Here is a 25855-nt window from a genome sequence, read left to right on the forward strand (position 1 = left end):
TTACACATTAGCATTTGATGTATAACGCAGATTTATAGAGAAATGTAGTTCTCAATCACATGCTTTTATGGAAAACCTGTCCTACTAAATCACCATCTTGGCTCACTCCATACACCTGACCCCTCTGTTTCCAGTCTCATCTAGCTTAACAAAGCTGAGCATACATCGTCTGTTTGAAAATGTTCCGGCTTACATTTTAACACAGAAATACTTTGAAAGCATTTAGTATTTCTCAAGATTTAGAAAGTTATTTTTTCTTTTTTTTTTTCCTTGAAAGAAGAAACTTTAATTATATTTCCTCTGAATCAACGGGACTTTTCAGCATGCCATTTTTTCAGAAACACAGTCCTAAATTTTGAAACAGGAAGCTGAACAGTCTATTGCTATATATTATTCTAAAATTAGAAAATCATACTTTTGAAGCCAGGAGAACAATCAGCCCACTGGCCATTTTTGGTTGCTTGTTCTTTCTAAAGCTTGACAAGTGTGTTTACATATGATTTTAGACTTTTTCCATAGTTCTTCTCCTATTCTGCCCTATTACCTACAGAGCAGTACTACTGAATCACTTTTATTGAGTCCCACCACTTACAATATGAGATGGCTCTTTCCAGTCTTCCTATAGCTGTTCTTCCCCTAGTGGAGTTTCTTAAAACCTATCAAAAACAAGGTACTATAAAATCTCCCCTTAATGTCCTCAGCCTCTCATCTCTCCTGAATTTGTTCTCCACTGATACAAAATTTTCTTCATTGTCTTGGTTTATAATTTTGTCTTAGGTCCTAATCCATATGCAAATAAATAATACTCTTCAAAGCAATTTAGCAGTTTAGCAACTTCTACCTTTAACTTAAGCATGCATTAAGTGGTTATTTATTAATAACCAATCATTTTTCAAAATAGGGAATGCCACCACCAGCAGAGAGCACACTGGAACCTCAGAATAAAAGAAAACAGAAAATCAATAACATATTTTAACAATGTGTGCCTGAAACATATAAAAATACATCTGAAATACATCAGTAATGTGCTTAATATTCAGAGATTTTGTAATTTAAATTAACACCAGTTATAAAAAAAATCACTTAAGTTACCTATTGTTTATTCCATTTCAGATTGAGTTCAATTTTCTAATTCAAACAAACAACACACACACAGAAAAAAACAACAACCTTACTACCCAAACCAAAACCTAAATGCATTTTTATTTGGGATGCGTGGTTAGACAAAAGCTTTAACAAATTACACAATGCATTTTTGAAGACAGATTGTGTTCATTTGCTGAACTTAGAGAAACCTTTGGGTTGACAGATAATCAATTCAAATACCTATAGTTGAGGGATTGTATTACTAATTCCTTTCACAAGCCTTCCCTTTTGGATAGAGGCAAATAAACGTGTTTTCTTTGCCAAGGAATTGACCACATCAGCAGATACAGCCTTTCAGGTATGGTTGCTGTCTTGCAATCCAGCCTGTGATCATCTGCCAAGTGCTCTCTCCACTCTTTCTCCATTCAAACTGGTGTTAAGCTCAACATGAATATGTGGACCTTGCCTCTTTATCTGACAGGTGCCATCAAGCGTGAGAGCACAGACTCTTTTGGGCCAGGCCATCAACTTCTGTTTCTTTGAATGTACTTATGAAATGTTTCAACATACATGGCACTCTGCCATCAAATCCTAAGCTTTACAGTCAGCTTCTAGGTGGCCATTAACCAAAACAGTCAATCTAAAACATGGAAGTACAGCTATCAAGCATCACAGTTGTATTTCATGGGACTCGCTTAGACATCAGCAGTACTATTCTGCGGGTGTGAACACTGGAGCTTTTGGACACCATGTTTGTATTTTTTTCTGTATTTCATATAAACTAATTGTTTGTTCTTAAACAGGCTATCAGGAAATCTTCCCTTCAGCCCACTCTCATTAAACCCCCCCCAAAATACACAACCTAGCTCAGTGCATAAATGGCAGTCTTAGTGTACACAATGCAGCCTCTATGATACAATAAAGTATATAATGGAGATCAGTTACACTACGCAAGAGAGGAAAATTATCTGATATAATTAATAGGTGCATGTTTTTCTCCAGGGACAGAGATCAAAATATTAAATTTGCCAGATTTAGACTAGCAATGTTGCCAAGACACATATTCTAGGAAAGTGGGGCCACACAGTATTAGCGCTTCCCTCTCTTGATCCAAAAGTTCTGTACCCTTTTTATAACCTTGGACTGTGATCATGCTTTTTTTTTTTTTTCATTTTAAACTTGCCATCTTTTAGCAAGAGCCCTTAAAGGCTTATGATCTTATTCAAGATCCAGAAGAACAGGAGGAACAGTTCCTTATTTAGTATAATCTATGACTGGCAAAAGTTAGTAGGCAGTAGGAAATCACCAAAGGACGTGTTCTGGGGAAGGTTTTGATTTGTGCATGTCTTTAATGTTTGGTTAACATTTTTCCAAAAACAACAAACAAAAAAACAGAGATGAGCACTTCCTGGCTCTGAACATCATGTCCGTGCAATGCCCATGAAGGGAATGGATTGCTCTGGATTTTCATTTCAAAACTCTGTAGCTGAATTTATGAACCTAAATATCACCCTAATAAAATTTCTTACATCATTTTAAGGTCTATGTTCAATTCCATGATCTCAGTTCCTTGTAAATACTGTGTTGTTTGGTTGTTTAGGAGACAAAAAAAAAGGGAGTCATCCCTTAAACTGCTTTATAAAGAGAGGCATAGAGAATTCTCATGATGTTCACATGAACATTAGAGCTACTACATTTCTTATGGTAAGATAGAGACATAGTATAGGACAATCTTTCCCAATTTTCCCTGTAACTCCCTCTGTGTTGTGTTCTCTATGGCTTCTGGTAATTTTGCATTCCACTGTGTCTTTGTAAAACTGATGATGTCTAAATTTTCCCTGTGCATGGGTTTCATAGGCTCCAAAATCATGTTAAAGACCTGGGGAAGTTTCAAAGCCAGAAGAAATGTTTCAGAAATGGGTGGGGGTAGTGCACAGGAATAAGGAGCGTTCTGCAGTCAGGTTAGCAAAGGAACACATTCAGCTGGGCATGGATTTTGCATCTAGTAGGCAGCCAAAAAAATTTGGGATATCTTCTTTGCAGGTGTTATCATAACAATCTTTCATGCTTTTCCTGAGCAATTTTAGGTTTAACAAATAATTCCAAGAACTTACTTTTTTTATCCCAGTTGTTTTTAATTTAGTGAAGTTCTTTGTTCTCTATGAAGGGGTTAAATAAATTACAACAGAATAAATCTCCCAATACATAAGCACTTAGATGTTTTCTCTTTACTCATACAGCATTCCTCCTCCCTATCTTACAGATGCTTTCTGGTGTTACTAAGGCATTCATGTTGACAACTTTTGTTTTGATTTCAAGGCCATGCAACTTGGCTTTTCCAGTACCAGAAACTCTTGTATTCAGGAAATATTTACCCAGCATCAAGAATGGAAAAGATTAAGAATCAGATTAGGAATGGGACAGAGCTTTGGAGAAAGGGACCTGCAGGTCCTGGTCGATGGCAAGCTGACCATGAGTCAGCAGTGTCTGGACAGCCAGGGGGGCCAGCCCTGTCCTGGGATGCATCAGGCACAGCATCGCCAGCCGGGCGAGGGAGGGGACTGTCCCATCTGCTCTGCACTGGGGCGGCCTCACCTCGAGTGCTGGGGGCAGTTTTGGGCACCACAGTATAAGACATTAAGCTGTTAGAGAGCATCCAAAGGAGGGCAACAAGTATGGGTCTGGACAGAGAGCCGTATGAGGAATGGCTGAGGCTACTTGGTCTGTTCAGCCTGGAGGAAACCTCATTGCAGTCTACAAGTTCCTCCTGAGGGGAAGCTGAGGAACAGGTACCGACATCTTCACTCTTGTGACTGGTGACAGGGCTCAAGGAAATGACATGTAGCTGAGTCAAGGGAGGTTTAGGTTGAGTATCAGGAAAAAGGTTTGTCTCTCAGAGAGCAGCTGAGCACTGGAGCAGGCTCCCCAGGAAAGTGCTCACAGCACCAAGCCTGTCTGAGTTCAAGAAGTGTTTGGACAACACTCTTATGTACATGGTGTGACTCTTGGTCTGTCCTGTGCAGGGCCGGGAGCTGGACTTGATAATCCTGATGGGTCCCTTTCAACTCAGAATATTCTATGTTTTTGTGACTGAAAATGAAAAATGGTTCTTTTCAGCTCTTCTGTTATGTCATTAGGTTGGCTTGAAATGCCTGAGTTTGCACCTGAGCATCATGGACATATCCATGGTCATGGTGATTTCTGGATAGTATGCTTTCTGGATATGGAATGTTGATGACTGACAAGCATTAAGAGGCTTTTTCTGGACTCAGTTGTACATATCACATTACAGATGAGTAAATTATTTTTTTAAAAGAGTTATAGGGTTTTTTTAGATGCTGAATTTCACAGATTATTAACCATAGTTGTACCACTGGGTATCAATCTAAGAGTTGAAAAAATCTAACCCTTTCACTTAATGTCTGGGCTTGTTTGTGTGATTTCTGTTTTTTGAACTAAGAGAATGAATTTGTTTGAGTGACTGCAAAGCTCAGTAAGTACCAGTTATCAATTCTTTTTCTAATGACAACTGATGACATGATTTTTACAAGTGGTTGAGCAGTTGGCAAATGCTAACCATAGAAATCGAATGAGCTGAAAGAAACTCCAGTCTGCCCTATTGTCACTACTGAGCTGACAGATGGGAAAAAGAGGAGGAGGTTGTGATGCTCTCCCAGAAGCCCAGGGGCACACCACAAAATGACTGCTGAAGTGCCTTGACAGACCGTAAGTGAGAGAGGAGCAGATTTCTGAAAAACAGACATTACCTATGTTTTGCTTTGCTAGAAAAGTTACCCTGTCTACCACAGCCTCCCCAAATGGGCTGGCCAAATTCTCTGAGGAGCTCTTAGCACCAGAACTCATTTGAACCTCAGCAATGGAGATTAAAATTGAATTTCCCTGACAGAAGGAGGAGCTGGAGCCAGGCTACCTCCTCCAGCAGCTGCTGAAATAGTGGGAGGGCAGGACTACCCTTACAGCTGCCCCAAGCAGGTGGCCCGAATGCCAGCATCTGCTGCTGCCCTGGACACTCTCACCTGCCTGGGCCCTATCAGCATGGCCAGGGCGCTATGCTATCCTGGCCGTCTGCTGCTGTGAACATCTGCTCGCTCTGCTGGTGCCTAAGCAGCAGGGAAAATCACCCAGTATGCAGGAAAGCCTGCAAACCTTAGAATAAGAATTGAGAAATGGGCAGTGGAAGTCTGTTGGGATCAGATCACTCAGCTTTGCTTTTCCTTACCTTTCTTTTTTTTTATCTCCACAATTAGTCTAATGCATCTCCTTTGGTTTTGTAAAAAGTGACTCAAGAAGTTAAAAGTACCAAACTTCAGTAGCTTTACCCATATGTGCTGCGCGCCTCAGGCTAGACAGCACATATTGGTAGCCAGACTGAGAAGAACATTTACCACATTACCTCTTAAAAACTCACTTTATTTTTCTTGTTGAGCTGGCCCCCATCCAATGTGACACTCCAGCGTGAGCCACGTAGTGACAGCAACAGCCTCCATGGAAACACACCAGAGCATGAGGCCAGCCGTGGGGTAGAGAGAAAAGGCAGCTCTGTCCTTTCCTTAGTCTGTGCGTTTTTGCTCTGAACAGGCTTTCTTTTCATTTCCAAAGCATTATTATGAGTGCCTCTCCTATGCCATCGTGTCTTTGCTATATCTCCTGTAGCAGTGCAAAGTTACGCTGGGGCTGATTGCAAGGCATCACCATGCCTCAGCCTTAGAAACCTCCACTCCTCTTTTACATGCTGGAGCCAGGAGGGAACCTGGCTTTCCAACCAAGACACAAATAAATGCTGGCTGCGGTGGGTGGAGGTTTGAATGTGCACTATGGAGTGACTAGCTCTTGTAGATAGTGCCCTGCTGGCAGCCTCAGTGCTGCTGTGCCAAAGGTTCTGCTAACTGAATGCCTCTTTTTGGCAAGATGGAGGGAGCAAAAGGAAAGAGCATCTCAGAAATTTCCATGATGTCTCAGAATTTGACATACCCACTGTTTCACCCAGGAACAAGTGTATTGGGAAAAGGGTGGGTGGGGGGGAGATGTTAAGCATGTTGCTCTCCCAGTAGAGTAACTGGGGAGACTTTGATGGTCAGAATGCCCCAAGGACAAAACGCCTCATCATGAGGGCTATCACCATGCCTTCCTCTCCATCATACTGAAAACTCACTCCCCAGGTAATAGCAGCATGCAAAGTTGTCTAATGCCATTATGATATAATTAATTACATCGTTTTCCCTTAATATTTCTCTGAAATTTTCTTTTTTATACCCTAGACTACCCTGAAGTAAATTTCTCAGTCTGACTATCCACTGTTTGATGCAGACAGTGAACCAGGGAGCTGTTTGGCCTGATTCCAAGTTTTGGAGCATTTCACAGATGATAGGGTAAATCCAGCAAAATTTGTGCACCTACAGAGTAGCTGCTACTGTGCTAAACTTCCAGACACCTGGCTTTAACATCTATAGACAACATGACAATACCGAGTTTCACTGCATGTCACCTGTAGGCTCCCAGCTCTGAATTCATACTGTGCAGTGGGAAATACCTATTCTGGATGTGTCATGGGGAGAATCAGGTGCCTGGGATTCACCACAGCCAGAGCACTGAGCAGGGAGTCTCTTAAACTAGTAAAGGAGAATGAATGCAGTTGTATAGTACAATTTCCTCTGTCTCAGCATGTGAGGAGCTTACATGTGGGCTGCAAGGGAGCAATTCTTGGCGGTTGAGAGTCACGGTGTGGTTCTATTTTGAGCTGAGCACCTCAGCCATCTTTTCAAGGGGCTGAATTAGCTCTTTCTTTTATTTAAATGATACATCAGGACCTTGACCATATATGACATGTAATGCATCATGTAACAAGCACATTTTAGTGTCTAATGTTTTAATTTTTGTGTTATGAATAATAATAATAAAACCAAAAAGAATTGGCAGACGTCTTTGTCATATCAAACACTTCAGTGGACATGAGTCACACTTGGCTTCCACATGGATTCCAGCACTTTTGACACTGATTTGGTTGCTCCTCATATCTTTGCTGTCCCAAGTACTTTGGGTAGTTATGTGTAACACCAGGTCACCTAGGCTAAGTCTGGTCTGAAATATTTCAGATATAAAAACAGATCTTAATAAATCTGGGCACTGTATTCTTAGTTAAATTTCCTCGCAAGACTCTTTGTTCCCTGGTGTCTCAGAAACATGGGAAAACTAATTGCACGTCATCAGGGAACCAGTCACCTGGCTCCTTAAGTGATACTTCTGATCTATGGAAATTACTTCTCCAAAATCACCACTGGCTCTAGAACTCCAGTTAACACCCTTAATATCAATTTTCAATGTATGAGCCTAGGTCCTGAGATTATACTAATTTCAACATCTGCATTGAGTAGTGGTCCTCAGCATGTTTATCAAGCTGGTGATATGGCCCATGAATGTGTGAACTTCCCAGGATCTTTCACATCACTTTTCACCTTTTCTCTTCCTCATCTATCCATCCTTCTTGCCTGTCTCTCATTCCAAGAGAGACTGATCGTTCCAGCATCTTTAAAGTGTAACACATGAAAAAGAAACTTTTTAGCTACCTTTAGAGCACTTTATATCATTTTATATCACTTACACTACCATAGCAATACAGCAATGAATGCCATCTAATTTACATAAAGTCACCCAGAGGTTAATTAGTATATGAAGGTTAATTTCCAAAACAGTGCACTAGGAAAAAAGCAGCAAAAAGCAATTCTTTCCATAATTGGTTTTGTATACACACCTCCTTCTATGTTTTACCAATGTACTCAGTAATTTCTGTCTTCATTTTCTGGGAAGATTGCATGTCAGGTAGAAAGGAAGTCTGTCACTGTGTCTGTCTGAGTGGTTACTTGCTGACCTTTTGTTGTAGGATATACTATTTGGAAATATTGCCATCACATGCCATCACAATTGCATGGGGGGCCCTTTAATGCTACACTTGCATACATCCTCTGCATTGGAAAAAATAATTTCCAGTTGTCTTTCTAATTGAATAATTTGATACAAATATCACTTTAGAAATAATACGTGTTCCCAGCTCTGTCCACAGGGAATGGAGGGAAGGTGTTCACCTGGTGAGCCCACATGCTGGAGGAAAAGCAGGGTTTTGATGTTAGTAGGGAGGGGCAAAGGTGATTATTTTTCTCTTTGAGAAGAAACATTCTGGGGGACTATCAGAAACTGCTCCCAGGTGACAAATGTAGAAGGCAATCTCTGAGCCTTGCTGAATTCACCTCTAAATTTCAGCACTCAGAGCTGTGTATTGGCTCCATATCCATCTCTAGATCCTGTGACTTCAGTGGAAGTGTTTATGTTTTTCAACAAGAGATTTGATGGATGCAGTACAGCTTAATTTGAAGACACTTCTTCTCTCAGCAATACTACTTCTACTATCAAGACCCAAAAAACACAATCGGTTACACCACAGTGTTTCTAATGAGTTATTAGCATTAGCATTTACTGCAACTAGATGTCTGCTTGAGCTTGAATCTTGATAACCTAGAACTGCTTAACAATGTTGAGTTTGGCTTTTGAAATACATGTTAGAAGCTTCGTGTTCACAGGGGCTTTGGAGCTATTCTAATCCTAAAATGTTTCTGTCTTGGAAGTAAGTAGGAGAAATCCCTGCAGCAGGGTTGAACAGCAATAGCAGACTACGAAGACTTCAGTTTTATTTCTGTCTCTCCACCGAGCTGGTTAGACACCTAAAAAAGCAATTCCAGTGGCAGAGCCAAGAATCTACTCAAGCTCCTGGTAGAAACAGAGCACTCCTGCCTCTGAATGCAGTGCCAAAACCATGGGCATATCACTCTCTGTGGCTTACGCTGCCTTCCTGACTGCTCCTCCCCTCTCTCTGCAGCACCCAGGTGGCGGCTTCACCACTGCTCCTTTGAAGGATGAAGTGGGTTTGTAAATCTGTAAATGTTATTTCTGGTGAACATTTCTACAGAGGCTGCATAGAAACCAGATCTGATGCAAGCTTTTCCATGAGGAGTGGATATATAGTGGTACAGCCTCTCCTAGGTCACATGAAACCTGATGTTACATTTGGCAGTGGTAACAAGGTAATCAGCGCCCTTCTATTTTCCTTGGTCGTGAATAAATCCATCCTTGACAATAAACATCTCTGTGTTCATTCAAAAGATGAAATATAATAAGAATACCAACAATCAACATTGAGCTTATTTATTCTATCTACGCATCCATTATTCCTTATTATTCTTGGTGCCTAGGAAAATGTTCTTTCTTTTCCTTTTAACAGCTCTTGTCCATTGTTGCTGTTTACAACCTCCTTATTGTTGCTGAGGGTTGTCCTATTCCCTCCCTGTCATCATGTAGCAAAGCTAAATGCATTTCATTATTTTAATCTTTCTTGAAAAGTCAATCCCTTAATTAGAATCTATGGTTGTGGAGCTCCACTGGTGTCTGCAGGCTAAACACCACTAAGGCTGTTTTCTTACTAATTGTGCTCACAGGCAGGACATTTGTTACTGTTGTTGATGGCATTAATTTGTTTGGGGGTTTCGTTTTTGTTTTTTTTTTTTTTAAGACTGTTTATCTAGGTGAGAAACAAAAGGCAGAATTCCTTAAGTTAGATTTTCAAAGGATGAAAGCCTAAAAGGCATAGAAAATCAATATTTTCTTGGTTGAAATTTTAAACTGAAACACACACAGACAAACCTTAAATTTTGGGGTTTGAGCACATCAAAACCTCTCAGTAAAACATGGAGATTTTAAGAACGTGCTTGTAAAAGAAGGCTGTCAGATGCTGATCAGTTCTCTCCTTCCAATTCCTAATGAGTGTCAAAAAACATGGAAACAATCTTTCATTCCTAATCTATCAAACACATTTTGCTAAAGAGGCATTTGGAAATTCAGTGAGAAGAACAGTAGTGCCCCCCAAAAAACTGCTTACCTTGTCCTTTCTCTTTTTTCTCCAGTTTTGCTCACTAATCACCCTGCATGCAAGTTTTTAGGAGGGATTTTGTTCTTCGAGCATGCAATTAGAGAAGAATCAAAGAAACTTTACAAAGACACCACAGTGACTTTTTGAAATAAGTTTTGATGAGCTTCTCAGTTTGCTATTTCTTTTCTATGTACTTAGGGATGAAAATTTATTACATATGCCATTGCTCTCCACAGCACCACACATACTAGTTTAGACAATAAATGTAATAACTGCTTCCTGAGAGATGTATCGTTCACCATACATATAAATTTACTGTAGTTTGAATGTTTCTTGTGCTGGCATATGTCCCATTTGATTCAGTTCTATTTAAATCGATATTTTCATTACACGTAAGTTAAAGGAAAAGTTGTGTTGTTTGGACATAAAAAGTAAAGGTATTCCATCAAGGTAGTTCAGAGTGTGTTTCCATCTATCTCCTCTGTCCACAGAGATCGTTAGGTTCAGTAGCATGGCTTCCTCTACAGTGCTCAGGATGAATCCTCTTCTATCTATCCACTACATTATCCAGTCAATTCTCCTGTGTCCCACACTGTAATCCGCTACCTACTTCCAGTCTAAAGAGTAGCCTTTTTAAGAGGCATTTCTCCTTTACTTGGGAGCTAATCTTAGCAGTTGGGATTTCCTAGGCCTTGCCATGTCCACAACTGATTTTTTCACATCAGTCCTAGACGTGATGTGGCCTTGCCCCTGGTGACAAGCGCCAAAATAGCACCAGCTCATGCTAACAATTTAGCTGTGTGACTAATTGCACGCTGTTGTGTGGACCTCTGCCCTGGTTGGCCACACAGATGTGACTTGAGAAAAACTACCTGTGAGGCCGTATCATCCCCATCCCTTTGGGGATGCCTGTGTCTTTGTATATGAGCTTCTCATCATTCAGTATCACCTGCAGCATCTATAGCTCCCCTAAGGTGTACAGCTGCTGAGGCAGACAGGCTTTCTCTCTCCTGTTCTTCTGCCCACGCAGCCTTTCCTGCACCATCACTTAACCTGAACAGCAGTAGAGCTTACTCCCTCTACAAATTTCTCCAACATTCTGATTTAAGCATTCTTGAGGTGTTTAAGAGCTGCAAAAACCTGATAGTTCAAAAACCTTCCTGTTTCCAAGGTGAGATGGGAAACACTGAAGACCCTGAAAGCTGAACTCAGAGTCCAGAAGGTTAAGGCCCCTCTGGGAATTTCAGAACAGGTTAGGCATCTTGTCTGGTCAGTCTAGAGTATGACATGGTGTTGGGGCCCTCCCCCTGCCATGTGGTCCTGGGAGAGGGGCCTTGGGGGGGAGACACAGGGTTTCCCTGCCCCTGGTCAGCCTCATTCCCCATTGGTTGTTTTGTGTTTCCCTGCCCAGCAAGGACCCTCGGGTCCCATGATTGAGCAGTTCCTCAGCAGAGACCCGGCCATGCGGCTGGAGAAATAAACATCTCTGAAACATCTATCACGAATCGGTCCATATATATTTCTTTTCCATGGGTCTTGTTGATTGATACGCGTGTTGCGGTATCCCCACTGTAAGAAATGGTGGATAATGCGAGCAGAACGATCCCCGATCCCTAAGGACAGCGACTGATTTGTGAGTAAACTCTGGATTTCTCTTCTTGTTTTTGTTTTGCTGTTCCATCTCTTAACTATGAAGGAACTGTGGAAAGACTCTTGGCTCTCAGAGCTGCATATGGACATTTATCTTAAACGTGAAAAGATTCTTGAACAACGATTTGTAAATTTTAGCTTAATTCAAGCTCAAAAGGAACTGAAACACTTCCTGGCATGGTTGTTTAAGAACTTTTTCTACGTTTCTTGGGATTTAATTCTTACCAAAGACTTATGGAAGACCGTTCGGACACAGTTAATTTCTGAGTCAAAATATATGCCGATGGAAGAATATTTTCGTGAATATTATTTAGTTACCGAGACTGTTGAGTAATGTCAGCTGTGTCCTGGTGAAGGGAAGCCTGCCTCAGAGTCCGTGCGACCCAGACCACGTGGACCGAGCCCCCTCCGAGCAGCAGCGAGGCAGTTCCTGTGCGCGGGCGGAGCCACACGAGCTGCAGGGTAGGCGGCAGAGCGAGGCGCGGCAGGAGCGGCACGACCTGGCAGTGCCCGCCTGGCCCCACGCAGCACATGGTGGAGTGAGCCCCGTGAATGCCCGACTGAGGTGGCGGTGGCTGTGGCGGTGGCAGTAGCAGTGGAGAGGAGCCACACCCAGACGAAACACACACTGAAGCAGGGTGTGGGGGGGCCACCACTTGGGGGCCCGGCTGAGACGTGGGCATGGCGCCAGGCAGTGGCAGCGCAGCTGAGAGCAGAGGCGGCGGCGCACGGGGAGCTGAGCAGCGCGGCCTGGCCCGGCCCGTGCGGCCCCAAATGCGACCCCAGGAAGAGCGCGCAGGCACGAACAGCCCGGCAGCCCCAGCAACCCTGGCAATTCCAACATGGGAGCAAGCGAAAGCGAAAGAGAAAGCAAAAACACAGCGAGACAGAAAACAGCAGCCACTCGGAAAAAAGGAAAAAATCACTGTAGCTAAGGTTTTAGGAAGAGTTAAAATGGTATAATGTTAAACAAAATTATGGTTTTATAACAAGATGTGACAACCAAGAAGACATATTCGTTCATAGAACTGCTGTTAAAAAGAATAACCCTGAAAAATGCATCCCAAGCTTGGGAGATGGAGAGGTGGTGGAGTTCAAAATTGTGCAAGGTAGAAAAGGGTTACAAGCAGCAGACGTCACTGAGCCTGAGGGTGTTTCTGTAAAAGGCAGTATATATGCTAAAAATCGTAGTCATGTTAGACAATATCTCCATTATAAGCTCCCCCTACAGTATCCCTTTCCTAATCCCACCTTTCCCTTTTATCCTATATCCTATTACCACCAGTGTATTCCCAATCCGTTTTTTTCACCCATGGTTTCCCTCACAAAACCATGCCTTTGCCAATTGCTTCCCCAAAAATCCCTTTCCAATGCTGAGTGGGGGATGAAGAGGGGGAGGGAAGAAATTAACTATTGTTGTTTAGAGTTCCAACTGGTACAAATGGAAGAAACCCTCTCCTGCCTCAGTTTCCCCACAAAGCATGCCCGGAGAGTCCTGTCTCCCTTCTGTCAGCCTTAAGATGTTCCAGAGAATCTGTTTGGACATTTAAAGACTCAGGAGGGTGGCTTGTTTTGTTTTGAAACTGTCCTTGTTATCTCATGGTTATCCAGTTGTTTTCAGTGTTAAGTTTTAAATCTCTTTTGTTAAAAATAAACGGGTGAAACGTCGGGGTCCCTCCCCCCTGCCATGTAGTCCTGGGAGAGGAGCCCTGGGGGGGAGACACGGGGTTTCCCTGCCCCTGCTCAGCCTCCTTCCCCACTGGTTGTTTTGTGTTCCCCTGCGCAGGCAGGGACCCTCGGGTCTCATGATTGAGCAGTTCCTCAGCAGAGCCCGGCCATGCAGCTGGAGAAATGAACATCTCTCTGAAATATCTATCGAGAATTGGTGCATGTATATTTCTTTTCCATGGGCCTCATTGATACGCATGTTGTAGTTTCCCCACTGTAAAAACATGGGGCATTTCCTGACACTGGGCTGCATCTGAGCTGGTTCAAAACTTTTGTTTGAATGATTTCACAGCAGACCAGAATGTTTCTGGAGAGTAAACATCTAGCGAGTTAGACAGTGCTAGAAGGTAGGCAGGCTGGATACCTGGGATTCAGACATGGATTTTGTCCAAATCCCAATACAATTTTGAAAGGTGTATGTCTTGCTATTAATGCCTGCTCCTCAAAAAAAATCTGGTAAAAAATGTCACGTGGTAACCCCTATACCTATAGCCATATATCTACTGACTTTGATTTTCAATGAAACACATGTTTACACAACTAAATTATGTGTCTGCATCAAAAGGCCCTTGGCATCCAGCTCGGCACTGTGCATCGTACACTACAGCTCCATCCCAGGCCAAAGGGTGAAACTCTGACGTTCAGCCATCCTGGTACTGTAACTGGAGAGATTTATTCCTCATGTGTAAACAGGAGAAAAACTAGCTTTCAGGTAGCACAGAAAAACATCAATGAATGCTTTACCCCTTAAAAGACTAAAAAGCATCTGTAGAAGGAAGACCCATCCTTTAAAAGCATAAAAATACTTAAATTTGGCAGAGAACAAAATATTTTGAAATTATGCAACACAAAACAGTCACTGACACTCCTACTGAAACGTGACACCGGTTCCAGGATGTTCAGGCACTCCTGCTGGGACAGATAATCTGCATTTAAATTACAAGATTCAGCCATATGTCTGGCTGGGAAATGAAAAGGGTGGAACGATAGATACTACCTTGTGCTTCTGCTGTTGGAGTCTTTTTCATACTGCTCAGTCACTCTCATGCACTGTGGTCTGTTCCAGGATAAACCCTCTTCCTATTAGATAATATCCAAATGTCTCCAGGGCCTGTTTCAGAATGGAGCAGTCTCTTTTTTTTTTCTCAGAAGCTATATATCAAATCTTTGGTGGGAGCAAGCTTTTGACTAATACTCCCCTCTGGTTATTTAACTTGTATTAATGTATCAATTTAACCCATGCAACTTTTATTTGAGATTTAGGCTATGACATATGGTTGGGGATTCATAGTGCTCACTTTAGGAAAAGACAAATCTTCTTCATTTACAAAAAGGGTACACCCCACCTCCCCACTCTTGTGTGTGTGAGTGTGAGCATGAGTTTTAGAATAAGAGATCAGTATTTCTCTATCATTCAAGTGATTTTTTTTCTCATCTGGTATTGACTATCTTTTGCTATTATCTTTCAGTGAGGAAAACATATTTTTGTTGGACCTCCAAGTCAAAGCAGCATCTTCTTTGTAGCTGCTGTATATATTCTGTAATAGCTTGGGTTTTACTTTATTTAGACTCTGAGAAGTTGCTGTTACAATATTTCCAGTAATTTAGTTGCACATCCTGAACCAAAACAGAATTAATTGGTGAGAAAAAAAAATCTCAGTTCTAGTATTATGAAGAACGGAAACTAAAACAGCTTAAGGAAAAAGATGTCTGAAATATAGAGACTTTTCCCTCATTTTCAGTGTCTTACTGGTTTTGGACCTTTTTTTGACTTGCCATTGCAAATGGCTGGGGTTCAAGAAACACAGAATAATGGAGGCTTGGTGATTTGGTGATGCTACCAGTGAGTGGTAAAGGCACGATCTGGGTTTAGAAATTTGGTTGCTGTGCTCTTCAAATCAGAAATACTCCCATAATTTATAGTAACCATTGCAAACCTTGTAGGTAGCCAGGGAGGACAATGCACAGCCATCTTTGTAAATGCCACTTGGAGTTTGATGGGGACATTTTTAAGGTACACATGCAAGGAGCTGAGCTGAAAGCTGGTGCTCTTCTGAGGGAGAATCTGCTTTTCTGGAAAAGACCATTTTGCAGGTGAGCAAGACAGAGGTCAAAAGAAGCCTTACTGTGGCCTACATTCTGTCCATCCAACCTTGCACTGGTTTGCCCTCCCTGCTTTTAAGACCCTGCAGTTGGACTGAGCCCCTGACTGACCCCTGACCAAATCAGCGTGTCATGAAGAGTGTCATGAAGAGTGACAAAGGAACTCCATATGGTCCCAGGTTGCTACCTGGATTGTGCTGTCTTCAGCCAGCAAGGCAGAGCTTTGAACTCAGCTCTTACCTGCAGATCTCAGTGCTTTTATCACCACTTCGAAAAAAAGTGGAAGGACCATTAGTTTAGACCAAGTGTGAACTGATAAAAATGAGTGTCCTTGTGAATTGTTCCTAGAATTGTCACTGGTTTCTAATAAGAGCAAAGAAATACAAGAATTAGCATAATTACTCTGAAGGTATTTATTTTCATATTCTCTTTGTTGTTGTTTTCTTTCAGGACAGGTTTAATTAGAAGTAAGCACTGGCAATAATCATATGGTATATGCTTCCTTTTGGAGCTTTGAAAGATCTTTTCTTGTGAGGGTGATAAATCATCTAAATGAGCGTGCATGAAGACTTGTAAAATGTAATTTGGTACAGAATTTTTCCACACATGGCACATAACCTAGGCAAGTGTTTTCTAAGAGAGACCTGGGAGTTTTATGGAGCGTAGTTTGGTATATAGCGTAAATAAACTGAACTTTGCATGCAGGCCATACACAAAAAGCTGTAGATATCTGCTTAAAGGGAGACAGCATGACAAACCTCTAGGAGCCACAAAGTCTACCAGGTACATATTATGCATCTCAACAACAATTGCCTAATGGATGTGCTGATGCCAAAAGAACCCTTGGGGTCTTTCTGAGAAGAATACCTACATAAGCTTACATGAAATATGTCATCCTTTTCACTCATTTTACTAAGGAAATACCAACAAAACACTGTGTTTAAATAGCTTCAAGGATCTGATATAAATCAACAATAGCCAGGAAATTTAAGAAAGCCAAAGACTGACACTCCCTCTTCAGCACATTACACCCTGTTTTTGCAAAGAAAGCTAGGAACCTTGGGTATCCCATCTCATTTTCAGTTCTTGCTATGTCAGACCCTATGGAAAAAAGTACCAGCAGTAACGCCTCAGACCTTGCACGGCGAGGGTGAAATCACGAGACGTCATGTGTGTTTTACATAAAATGTCAGCAACTTTTTCCCCTGAGACATCACCATTCAGCAGCTGAGACTGAGTCCTGTCCTACCCAGCTGTTCTCACCCTGAGCTGCTGCTGGTGCAGATGCAGCGCCCTGTAGAAGGGAGAGATGCTGTACACATGCCAGAGGAGTGGCTCCCCAAAGCCTATGTGGAGGACATTTTCCATTCTGGCTTTGGTGCAGTGGCTGAGGTGATCCTGGGGCGGTAACACTGCCAGTATCACTGCTGCCAAGCCTGTTGGCTCCCAGGGGCCTCCAGAGCTGCAGCACAGCCCCCTCTGCACAGTCACAACTACCTGAAAGGGCGTGTAGCCAGGAAGGGGTCAGCCTCTTCTCCCACATAACAAGCCTTAAGTTGCTCCAGGGGAGGTTTAGATTGGATATTATGGAAAATTTCTTCACCAAAAGGCTGCCCAAGGAAGTGGCTACCTCCATCCCTGGCACCATTTAAAAGATGTGTAGATGTGGTGCTTAGGGACATGGTGGACTATAGTGGTAGACTTGGCAGTGGTTGGATTCAGTGGTGTTATAGCATTTTGCAACTGAAGTGATCCCATGATTCTTCGAAAATATTTGATTCCAGTGCAGAGTTAGATGATAAAGGAGGACTAGTAAAGGCTTGTTTAGATAGATACTGCTTTTCTTCTGGTCTCTTCTGTTGCAGTGATATCTGCAAGTTATCAAGTGCCAGTGTCTATTTTGGACCCATGGAAAAGGAAGGAGGCACCTTCTCCAAAAACTTCTCGGCACCTCTAGCCCCAGAAGCCTTGTCCTAAAGCAGCAGCTTCTCTGGTCCTAAGCTTTTTGTCCCAGGGCCCTCCCCTTGTCATGCCCGGGCCTAGGGGATTCCTCCCAGATGGAGGCAGAGCTGTCACCACCTCTGCAGCAGCAGGAATGTCCCAGGACACAAGGTGGTAAGCCAGGACTAAGGGCAAAACAGGGCCTGAATGAAAGCCCCGTCTCCTTTTGCTGCTTCATAATCCTAGTTACAACCTTGATTCATAGTGAAACAATTTGGTGAAGTGAAATAAAAAGACTTCCCTGTACGAAGATTCCTTTTTATTGTCAACTTTCACACAGTCAGAGGATGAAATTCCCTAAGCAATTAGAGCTTCTAACATTACAGGCACAAGGTTTGTTTTGAGAAAACAAATACATGTCAGCATTTTTAAAGTTATTTTTTCAACCTTTAGACATGTTGGCAAGGCATCGATTCAGTGGGTTTTTTACTTGAAGTCATATAGACAGGAAAGCACAGTACCAGGTGGGAGTGCAATATGCCACTTGTCTGTTAATGATAAAGAGCAAAAATGCAAAGGAGCCATAAACCAGACAAAGCAAAGGAGGAGGGAGGCATCCACAGAAGTGGGTGTGTGGCAGTTACCCAAGGATTGGAGATTTCTCTGGTACTAATATCTAAAGTCATTAAAGTAAAAGCAGCATTGGTTAGGGACATCTGCAGAGCTGTGAGTAGCTGAGGGCTTTTGGTTTGGTTTTTGTTTGCTTGTTTGGTTGGGGTTTTTGTACCAAGTCTTGCTTTCCATAGTGGCAGTGGTGTAAAAATAAACTAAAATCAGTTTACAGGCAACTGGATATACGCAGTGTAATAATGACCACTCACGCAGCTTGTACCCTCTGTCTATTAAATGTTAGCCTTGAATTTTTGTAATACAACTTAACAAAGATTACAGCATTTAAAATGGAATGTGATCACTCTATGCTTTTATCTCAAAATTCCGCCCTCATTTGTGCTAAGTAACCCCTCTGACTCAAACTTATTGCTGTAAGATGGGCTGTAACTTTAGCCTCAGTGACAAACATGAGATAGTTCATATCTAAACAAAAAATTCAGTGTTCCTGAACAATACATTTGAGCAGTATGAAAGATCCAGCATATCTAATATCTTTTTCAGTCAGCTTGGTGAACCTATGTTGAACAGGTAAAACATGAAACCAAAAAAGTAGCGATCAAAAAAGGAGAGGAGAATTTTACAAATAGTGCTAGAGCCAGGAGCTAGCAGTTTCATATCTTTTTCCCCTGAAGTGAATCTGTGACATGCAGAGTCAATAGCAGAGGTATTTCCCAAATTTGGCTCCTGATCTTGCAGCTGGACCCTGCCCCTGAACAGCTTCCCAGTGTCTGCAGCAGACTTGCAGCCGAGTCGAGATGGCTGAGCACATAGATGTGATAACTTGACCAGTGACCTAGATAAGACATATTTCCTAACCCAGAGGGCAGACAGTTTCAAGGGCACATTACTGCCTCCCCTCCACAGGAGAAACTTGCCCCAGAAGGACATCTCTGTGTGGTACAGCTGTGGTTTCAGACCATGGCAGGGGCTGTCATCCAGAGGCAGAGATTGTGCATGGCAGCTCTGTGAATATGGCAAAGAACTGGAGGGAAAATATGAAAAGAAGATGAATCTGTTCAGCACTAAGCATGTTTATTTTAACTTCTTTTCAGCTTCTGAAAAATCACTGAGCAAAACTCCAGGGTATAAATCAAAGTGAGAGAGAAAAAGAAAAATGGCAAGCGTAAGAAAGTCATTACTTTGATTGGCAATGAAAGATTACTCAGGATCCATAACTGTGTTTACCTAGCTCAGCTTAATGTTCACCATTCTAAACTCCTCAAAAGAATCTCATCTTAAAAACAAAAACAAAACAAAAAAAAAGTCAGTGTTCCCGGAAAATGACTTGTGTAACAGTTAAGTGGAGGTTTGGGTTTGCCACCTATGCTCACAGGACTACGTTTTCTTTACTATTAAATGCACAGTTTATGTAATTTCAAGTTTTGTCTACTAAGAATTTAAATTACAGAATAAAGCCTAAAATTATGAACATAAAAATAGCTATCTGATATTATTTTTATCCTTTCAATTTCATGTTCTTCAGCTCTACCTTGGCACAGCCCAATTTACAGTCTAAGGCCAGAAAGTCAGTACTAGGCACACAGTTACACTGAGTACTGTTCTCACTTGTTCACTATAAGCTCCCTATTTCCTTCTTAAAAGTTGTTTTCAAAAGGATCTGCTTGCATAATTGTGCAGCAACAAGCCCTGGTAGCCTCAATCCCCAAGAATGTTTTCAATGACCTCTTCCTGCCCAGTTTTTCCACGAGAGAGAGAACTGATGGGAAAGGGGGAGCCAACAGTGTTACCAGAGGGTAAATGAGTAGACAGATGCAGAATAGAGATTAGTGTTTTAGGAAAGAAAAAAAAATTTCCCCCTCCCTGGTGTTACAATTGCTTTTAAAACACACCCTCTCCTTTTAACATTTTATGTCCTTTTTGTCAGCACTTCCAGCAACAAAGTAGACCATAATTTTAGAAATGAGAATATTAAAGCAGAGGCACAGGCGCACAGCGTGGCTGCCAGTATCAAACCCAGACCATGGGTCAGTCCTGCCGATGAAGAGGCTGGGCAGCTTTGCAGGGGCAGTGTGAGTCAACACGTCCATTTGTGGACAGATAAGCCAGTGCAAACAAAGCCAGAGCATCAAAAGTGAAATGTCTGCTTCAGAGGGAAGCCGAGCTCACTAACACACATACCTGTACCACATGTCTAGCAAATCAAGATTTGTTTATTTACAGTATCAGTTTTGATTATGGAGAGCTCTTCAGAAACCTGAGGGCAAAATAACCTTGAGAAGTTCACATTATTAAGAATTAATTATTACACTCTGACAGACCCCATTTATCACCATGAAAACCAGATACATTAATTAGAGTACTTCTGGCATCACAGCAAACCTGTTTCCTTCATGTTAGATTTTGGTTTAGATTTTGTTCCCAGAGGGACCACAGCAATTGTTAAATGTACCAAAGAGCATTTTAAAGATTTTCCACTATGATTAATTTAAATTCGGGGGGGGGGGTTTGCCCCTGAATCAGGCTCCATAGTAACCTCTTTCACCAAAGAATTATCTTTGCTAGTGACAGACAAAATTAATAATAAGAGTTTCATTTTTAACCTGTCACCTACAGCACTGATACTAAGGACCATGAGGTAGATTATTCAGCAATTAACATTATGTGATGTTGCTGAATACAGCGTATTTCCTGTAGCTTAAAAACATGCCACGCCATGGCAATGCAGAGTAGGCAGCTTTTAGATTTTGGATTAAATGTTAGTGAAAGTCTCCCATGACTCATTCAACTCCTGCCATTACCTTATGTATTGTGATAATGGTGTAATGCAAGGTAGGGACTTAAAAGGACAAGAACATAAATCTTTGAGATTGATTGCATTTTGCTATTGCCTGTGTGTCAAGAGAACTGAGGGAGCTTGCTGTGTTACAATTTCCCATCCTAGTAGTAGGAGTGCAAAATGAAAACTTTGCATTCAGATCAAATCCTGTGTTTGTCTCCAAGACAGAATTTCCCACGAGATTAAGACCTACAAAATGTGGTCCCATAAGGAAGAACTCAGAAGTTGTCAGTAACATCCCAAGGAGGCCTTACCACTTTGTTAGTCACAATCAGCTGCAAATTTCCCCCCACGACTTTGGTTGCATTTTTCTCTGGATGGGAGAAAAAAATCCAGACAAGTATGATACCCCAGTGCTCCATAGCTTAACTGTTCACCCCAAATGGTCTGCCTCTTTAAATAAAGCACAGGCTGAGGCACGCTATCTGCTTCTCAGAAAGCTGAAGGTGGATGCATGCCAGGGATTTGTGCAGCTTCCTGGCTTTGCTGATAAAGAAAGGCCACTGCGAGGTAAACCTCTGCTCTGTCCCTGACACATTTTCCCAGTGGCTGCCCAGAAACAAGGGACCCGAGAACACAAGGAAAGTATGGATCCTGTGGCACCACAGCTCACTGTCTGCATGGGAGGAAGCCTCTGAAGAGTCTGCATGGGCTTGTGCTTCTACATTTAGAAATGTGAGCTTGGAGACCAAGCATTTGCATCAGCAGGTGGAAAGTATGAGAGAGCACATCTAATGCTGAAAGTTAATGATAGCATTTGACCATGTTAACCAGTAAGTGACAAGGCAGGGTCACAGGAGTTAATTATTCATGTAAGTGACTGCTAAAAGAAATGTTTAAGAAATGTTTGCACTGACTGCAATGGAAAGTGACTAATCATTTCAAAGTTTAACCTTGACAGCTCTAAGCAGATTTGCCTGGCTCTTTTTTTTCTGTTTTTGTTTTTTAAATCAATATTGTCTACTTCACAGGCAGAACATTACTGGTTTCACAGCAGAAAACACCCTAGCTGGCTAGAAGGGCACCTGTGACGTGAAGACCAGGGCTCCAGGAGAGAAGCAATCTGGTTTAGAGGTGTTCAGCTTTGGGAGAAGGGGGTTCTTCAGCCTCAACTCCCAACCTCCAGAGTGATGCAACACTTCTCTCCCCAGCTCCCAGTACCTGTGTATTTAAGTTATAACCTCTTTGGGGCAAACTCTACCTTGTTTGTTCAGTGCCAAGCACAATCAGTCCCTGTCTGTCACTGGTGTCCCTCAGCAATGCCACCATATAAACACTAACGAAGACAGACTGCTCATATCTGCTTAGCCCCAGCTGAATCCACTACTTTAAAAATGTCATTATTTTTTTTGGTGCCCAGATAATTTAAAGAATTCTCAGGAAAAATACAATTACTGCCCTGCCAGAACTGCTAAGCTTCTGTGGGACATAGCTGCATAATTTTAAGAGCCAAACATTCCACTAGACCTCTTTGTTTCAACAATCAAATACCAGAGAGGGAGGTATTACTGACAATGTATTGCTCTTCTTCTGTGTGCTGAACTGTTTTACAACTGCTAATCACGATATATGAATCTACACTTAAAAAAAAAAAGGGCAAGTATAAATGAACATTTTATAACACTACAACATATATAGAGCACTTCTCATCGCAAGAGTACTTAAAATACTTGAGCTCTCGGAGGAGTACAGCTATCTTCAGACTGGGACACAGCATGTGTTTAAAAAACAGTATTTGAGGCTTGGACATGGACAGAAGTAATTTTCCAACTTACAGCTTTGGTAAGGATAAAGCAAAAATAAAGGCACGTTTAATGCATGTAGCCCTAATTAGATACTGAAACTAAAGGGAAAACAGACTTGGAGAACTTAAATACAAAGAATATATTAAATAAGGGTAAAAATGGAATTTGAACTGTAAGATGAGAGGACAACTAAGTGAATATTACTTTTTCCTAAAGAAAAAAAGCCTTTGAGTTTATAATTTGGTTATTAAGAAGCATGACTTACATAAAAACCAGAACCCTCAGTTCTCATTGAGGTGGGTACTGCACTGGAATACAATCTTTGGGGATACCTTAAAGGGAAGGCTGCAAAATCCTCAGGGAAGTCCTGCAAAATGCCTAGTGAAAGAACAAAATAGTTCTTCAAAAGAAAAGTTCTTGATGTGTGGCACAAAATCCTGGAGGCTGTGGGAACTTCCCATTCTTCCTGCTCCTGTATGGGGCCTAGAGGTGTTTTCTTACTAGGCTGTCAAAGAGACAAGGAAGTCCACTTACAAGACGGGTCAACATGTAGGCAAGGTCAACCCGTTGTTAAATGTTGCTTTGCATCGGCTGCTCGAAATGCCTCTTCAGCGACAGAAAACATTGGGAGCAGGATGGTGGGAGGCAAGGGGCATAACTATAAAAAGAAACTTTGATGTAACCAATACCTGAGAATAACTATAAAAGAACATCAAAAATTTTAAAGTTACTGTTGCAACCAATCCAGTGCCAAGTCAGCCTACACTAAAGGTAAACTGGTAAGATAAGCATGTAAATTAAAGATTGTAGAAAGCAGAGGTTTGGTTTTTAAGCACATTGCTCAAGTCAAGAACAATTTCCTCTCATGTGGTACTTGGACAGAGGCAGAGGGTCGTGGTAAAGGCAGTGTGGGTGGTTCATAGTGTTCCCTTTGCTTTGGCATGGGAAGCTAGGAAGCCACAACAGTTCTTTGCTTGTAAGCTTTCTGTTGCTTTAAGCATTAATGTCCTTTTTGTCCTCTAACAATCCTAGTTTTTTTTAGGAAGACAGTCTTTGACCCTTTCCTGGACTAAGAATGAAAGTCATCTGAAATAGCAGGATGCTGTTCTTCCAAACCTACTCTGTGGTGCTCTCCTCTGATGCCATTTCTGGCCTCATGCAAGCCACGGTAACTTCAAGCAGCTTTGCTAATCTGCCTTCATCAGCCTATACCAGGGGTTATAACTAGTGCTAGTATGATCTATTCAATTTTTCCTGCACCAGCCTCATTGCCCAGGGGTAATTTCATCTGGTGGTCACAGATCTTCAGCTCAATCTTACGTGTCCCAGAGCAGGCAGAAGGGAGAAACTGAGGTCCTGCACTATGCTCTCTCAATGCAGGCCTGCTTATTTTTCTGAGTATCTGTACAGCAAAACTTTAAGTCAGTTTTGAGTTTTCCTTTCTTCTGTAAACTTACCAGGTTTAGGTAGCGTGGCAGCGATACTTTCAGGTAAGTGTTGGGACTTATATGTCCTGGAGCTCCCTTTACAGTCACTGGACACGATTTAGAGGCAACTGTCATATATTTAGTGTATTTTTAGGAACTCCGAAGTATCCACAGTTCTGTCTGTCCAGCCTCCAGCTGCCACTGTGGAAAGGTATTCTGTGGGTCAGCCCTGGGTCCCATCTGCCACACCCACATGGATATCTTGGGTATCTTAAGCGATCTCAAATGGCATGAAATCCCTGCCTGTGACAAATAAATGAAGCATCTGTCTTACATCAACGAGTTCTGTCTGTACCTACTGGTAAGAAGCATGTGTATATCTCACCTACCTGAGAATGGGCTGATGTGCCCCCTGGGGATCCCTGTCTCTCTCCATTGATTTAATAGGAATTTAGGTGAGTAGATGAGATGTGATGACTAATTTTTAGATAGCTATAGTGAGATGAAATGAATCCCATCTGTCCTGGCACATGATTAATGTTGGAACAGTAAGCACCTTGCACTTTGCTCTTAAATGTCACAATAATTTTGGTTAGATTTAATGTTTTTTAAAAAGTGTTCCTGCTTTTATTAAATTGATCCCTGTTGATTATAATCTAATAAATTTTAAAAGAGGCTTTAAAGGGTAATGATTTATGTGTCAATGTTCAAAAATCAGAAATATCAGACAGCAAGCCAGCAAACTCCTACAGAATTCAGAACATACATTTGAGAAGTGATTTTAAATCCCTATGCCAGTCAAGCAGAGGGAAAAGTAGGTACAAGACATACTGCTATATTGCGACAAACCATAAAGAAGCTTTCAGCTATATAGCATCTTGACAGGCTGTTCAAAACAAAGTGTTTAACTTCACTCTTTACCTTGATAATCAGGTTTGCCTCTTTGCTTCACACATATATTATGCCATATTCACAAAAGGAAAAAAAAAAGGAAGTAGTTTCTTTAGAGACAGCCAACTTTGGCGTGACCACACCATCACTCTTCTTGTCTTTCAATCATAAGAAAAGCATCTTGTACTTGCTGGTCTAGCAAACAGATCTTTCCTAGCAGTAGTCCTGATATGTGGAATAGGGACTTATTCAGTCCTACACCTCAGGAAGAGCTGTCTTAAACTGCCAAAAAACCCCCAGTCAAACAACAAAACAAAATAAATCCCAAACATAACATTTTTTTTGTAAAGTCCTGTCTCTCTAAAAATATGGGCTTTACTTATTTCCTCTGAGCAGTGTTCACATTAATGTCATAACCTTACTGTTCCATTAATGCTCATAAAACTTTCTAACTGTATTTAAAAAATATTTATAGACTCAAAAGTAGAAGTCAGGGCATTTCCTATCATAAACAACACTTCTTTTGCAATATTTATTCCACAAATTTTGTTATTCATTGCTTACTCACACCTAGCATGGTGGTCTTTCTGGAAAATAAATACCTACAAGACCTGCTGATTTTCATGCCTTATCTATATCATCTGCTTTTCATAGATTGCCCTCAAATCACTGTATTTCAGAGTAGACACCAACCTCTGTGCCCAAATTCAGTGAAGGTATAATAAGTGTTAAACAGGGAAGTGACTCTTTTACTTCAATTTACACATATATCCTATGCTGCATTTATCTTTCTGGAAAAAAAAAAGTATAAAAATAGATGTTATTAGCAATAGGAGCTCTGGATGAAGGGACTGCCTTAAAGAAAATTCATGTGATTTCG

Source organism: Corvus moneduloides, chromosome 2 (genome assembly GCF_009650955.1).
Source record: "Corvus moneduloides isolate bCorMon1 chromosome 2, bCorMon1.pri, whole genome shotgun sequence".
NCBI lineage: Eukaryota > Metazoa > Chordata > Aves > Passeriformes > Corvidae > Corvus > Corvus moneduloides.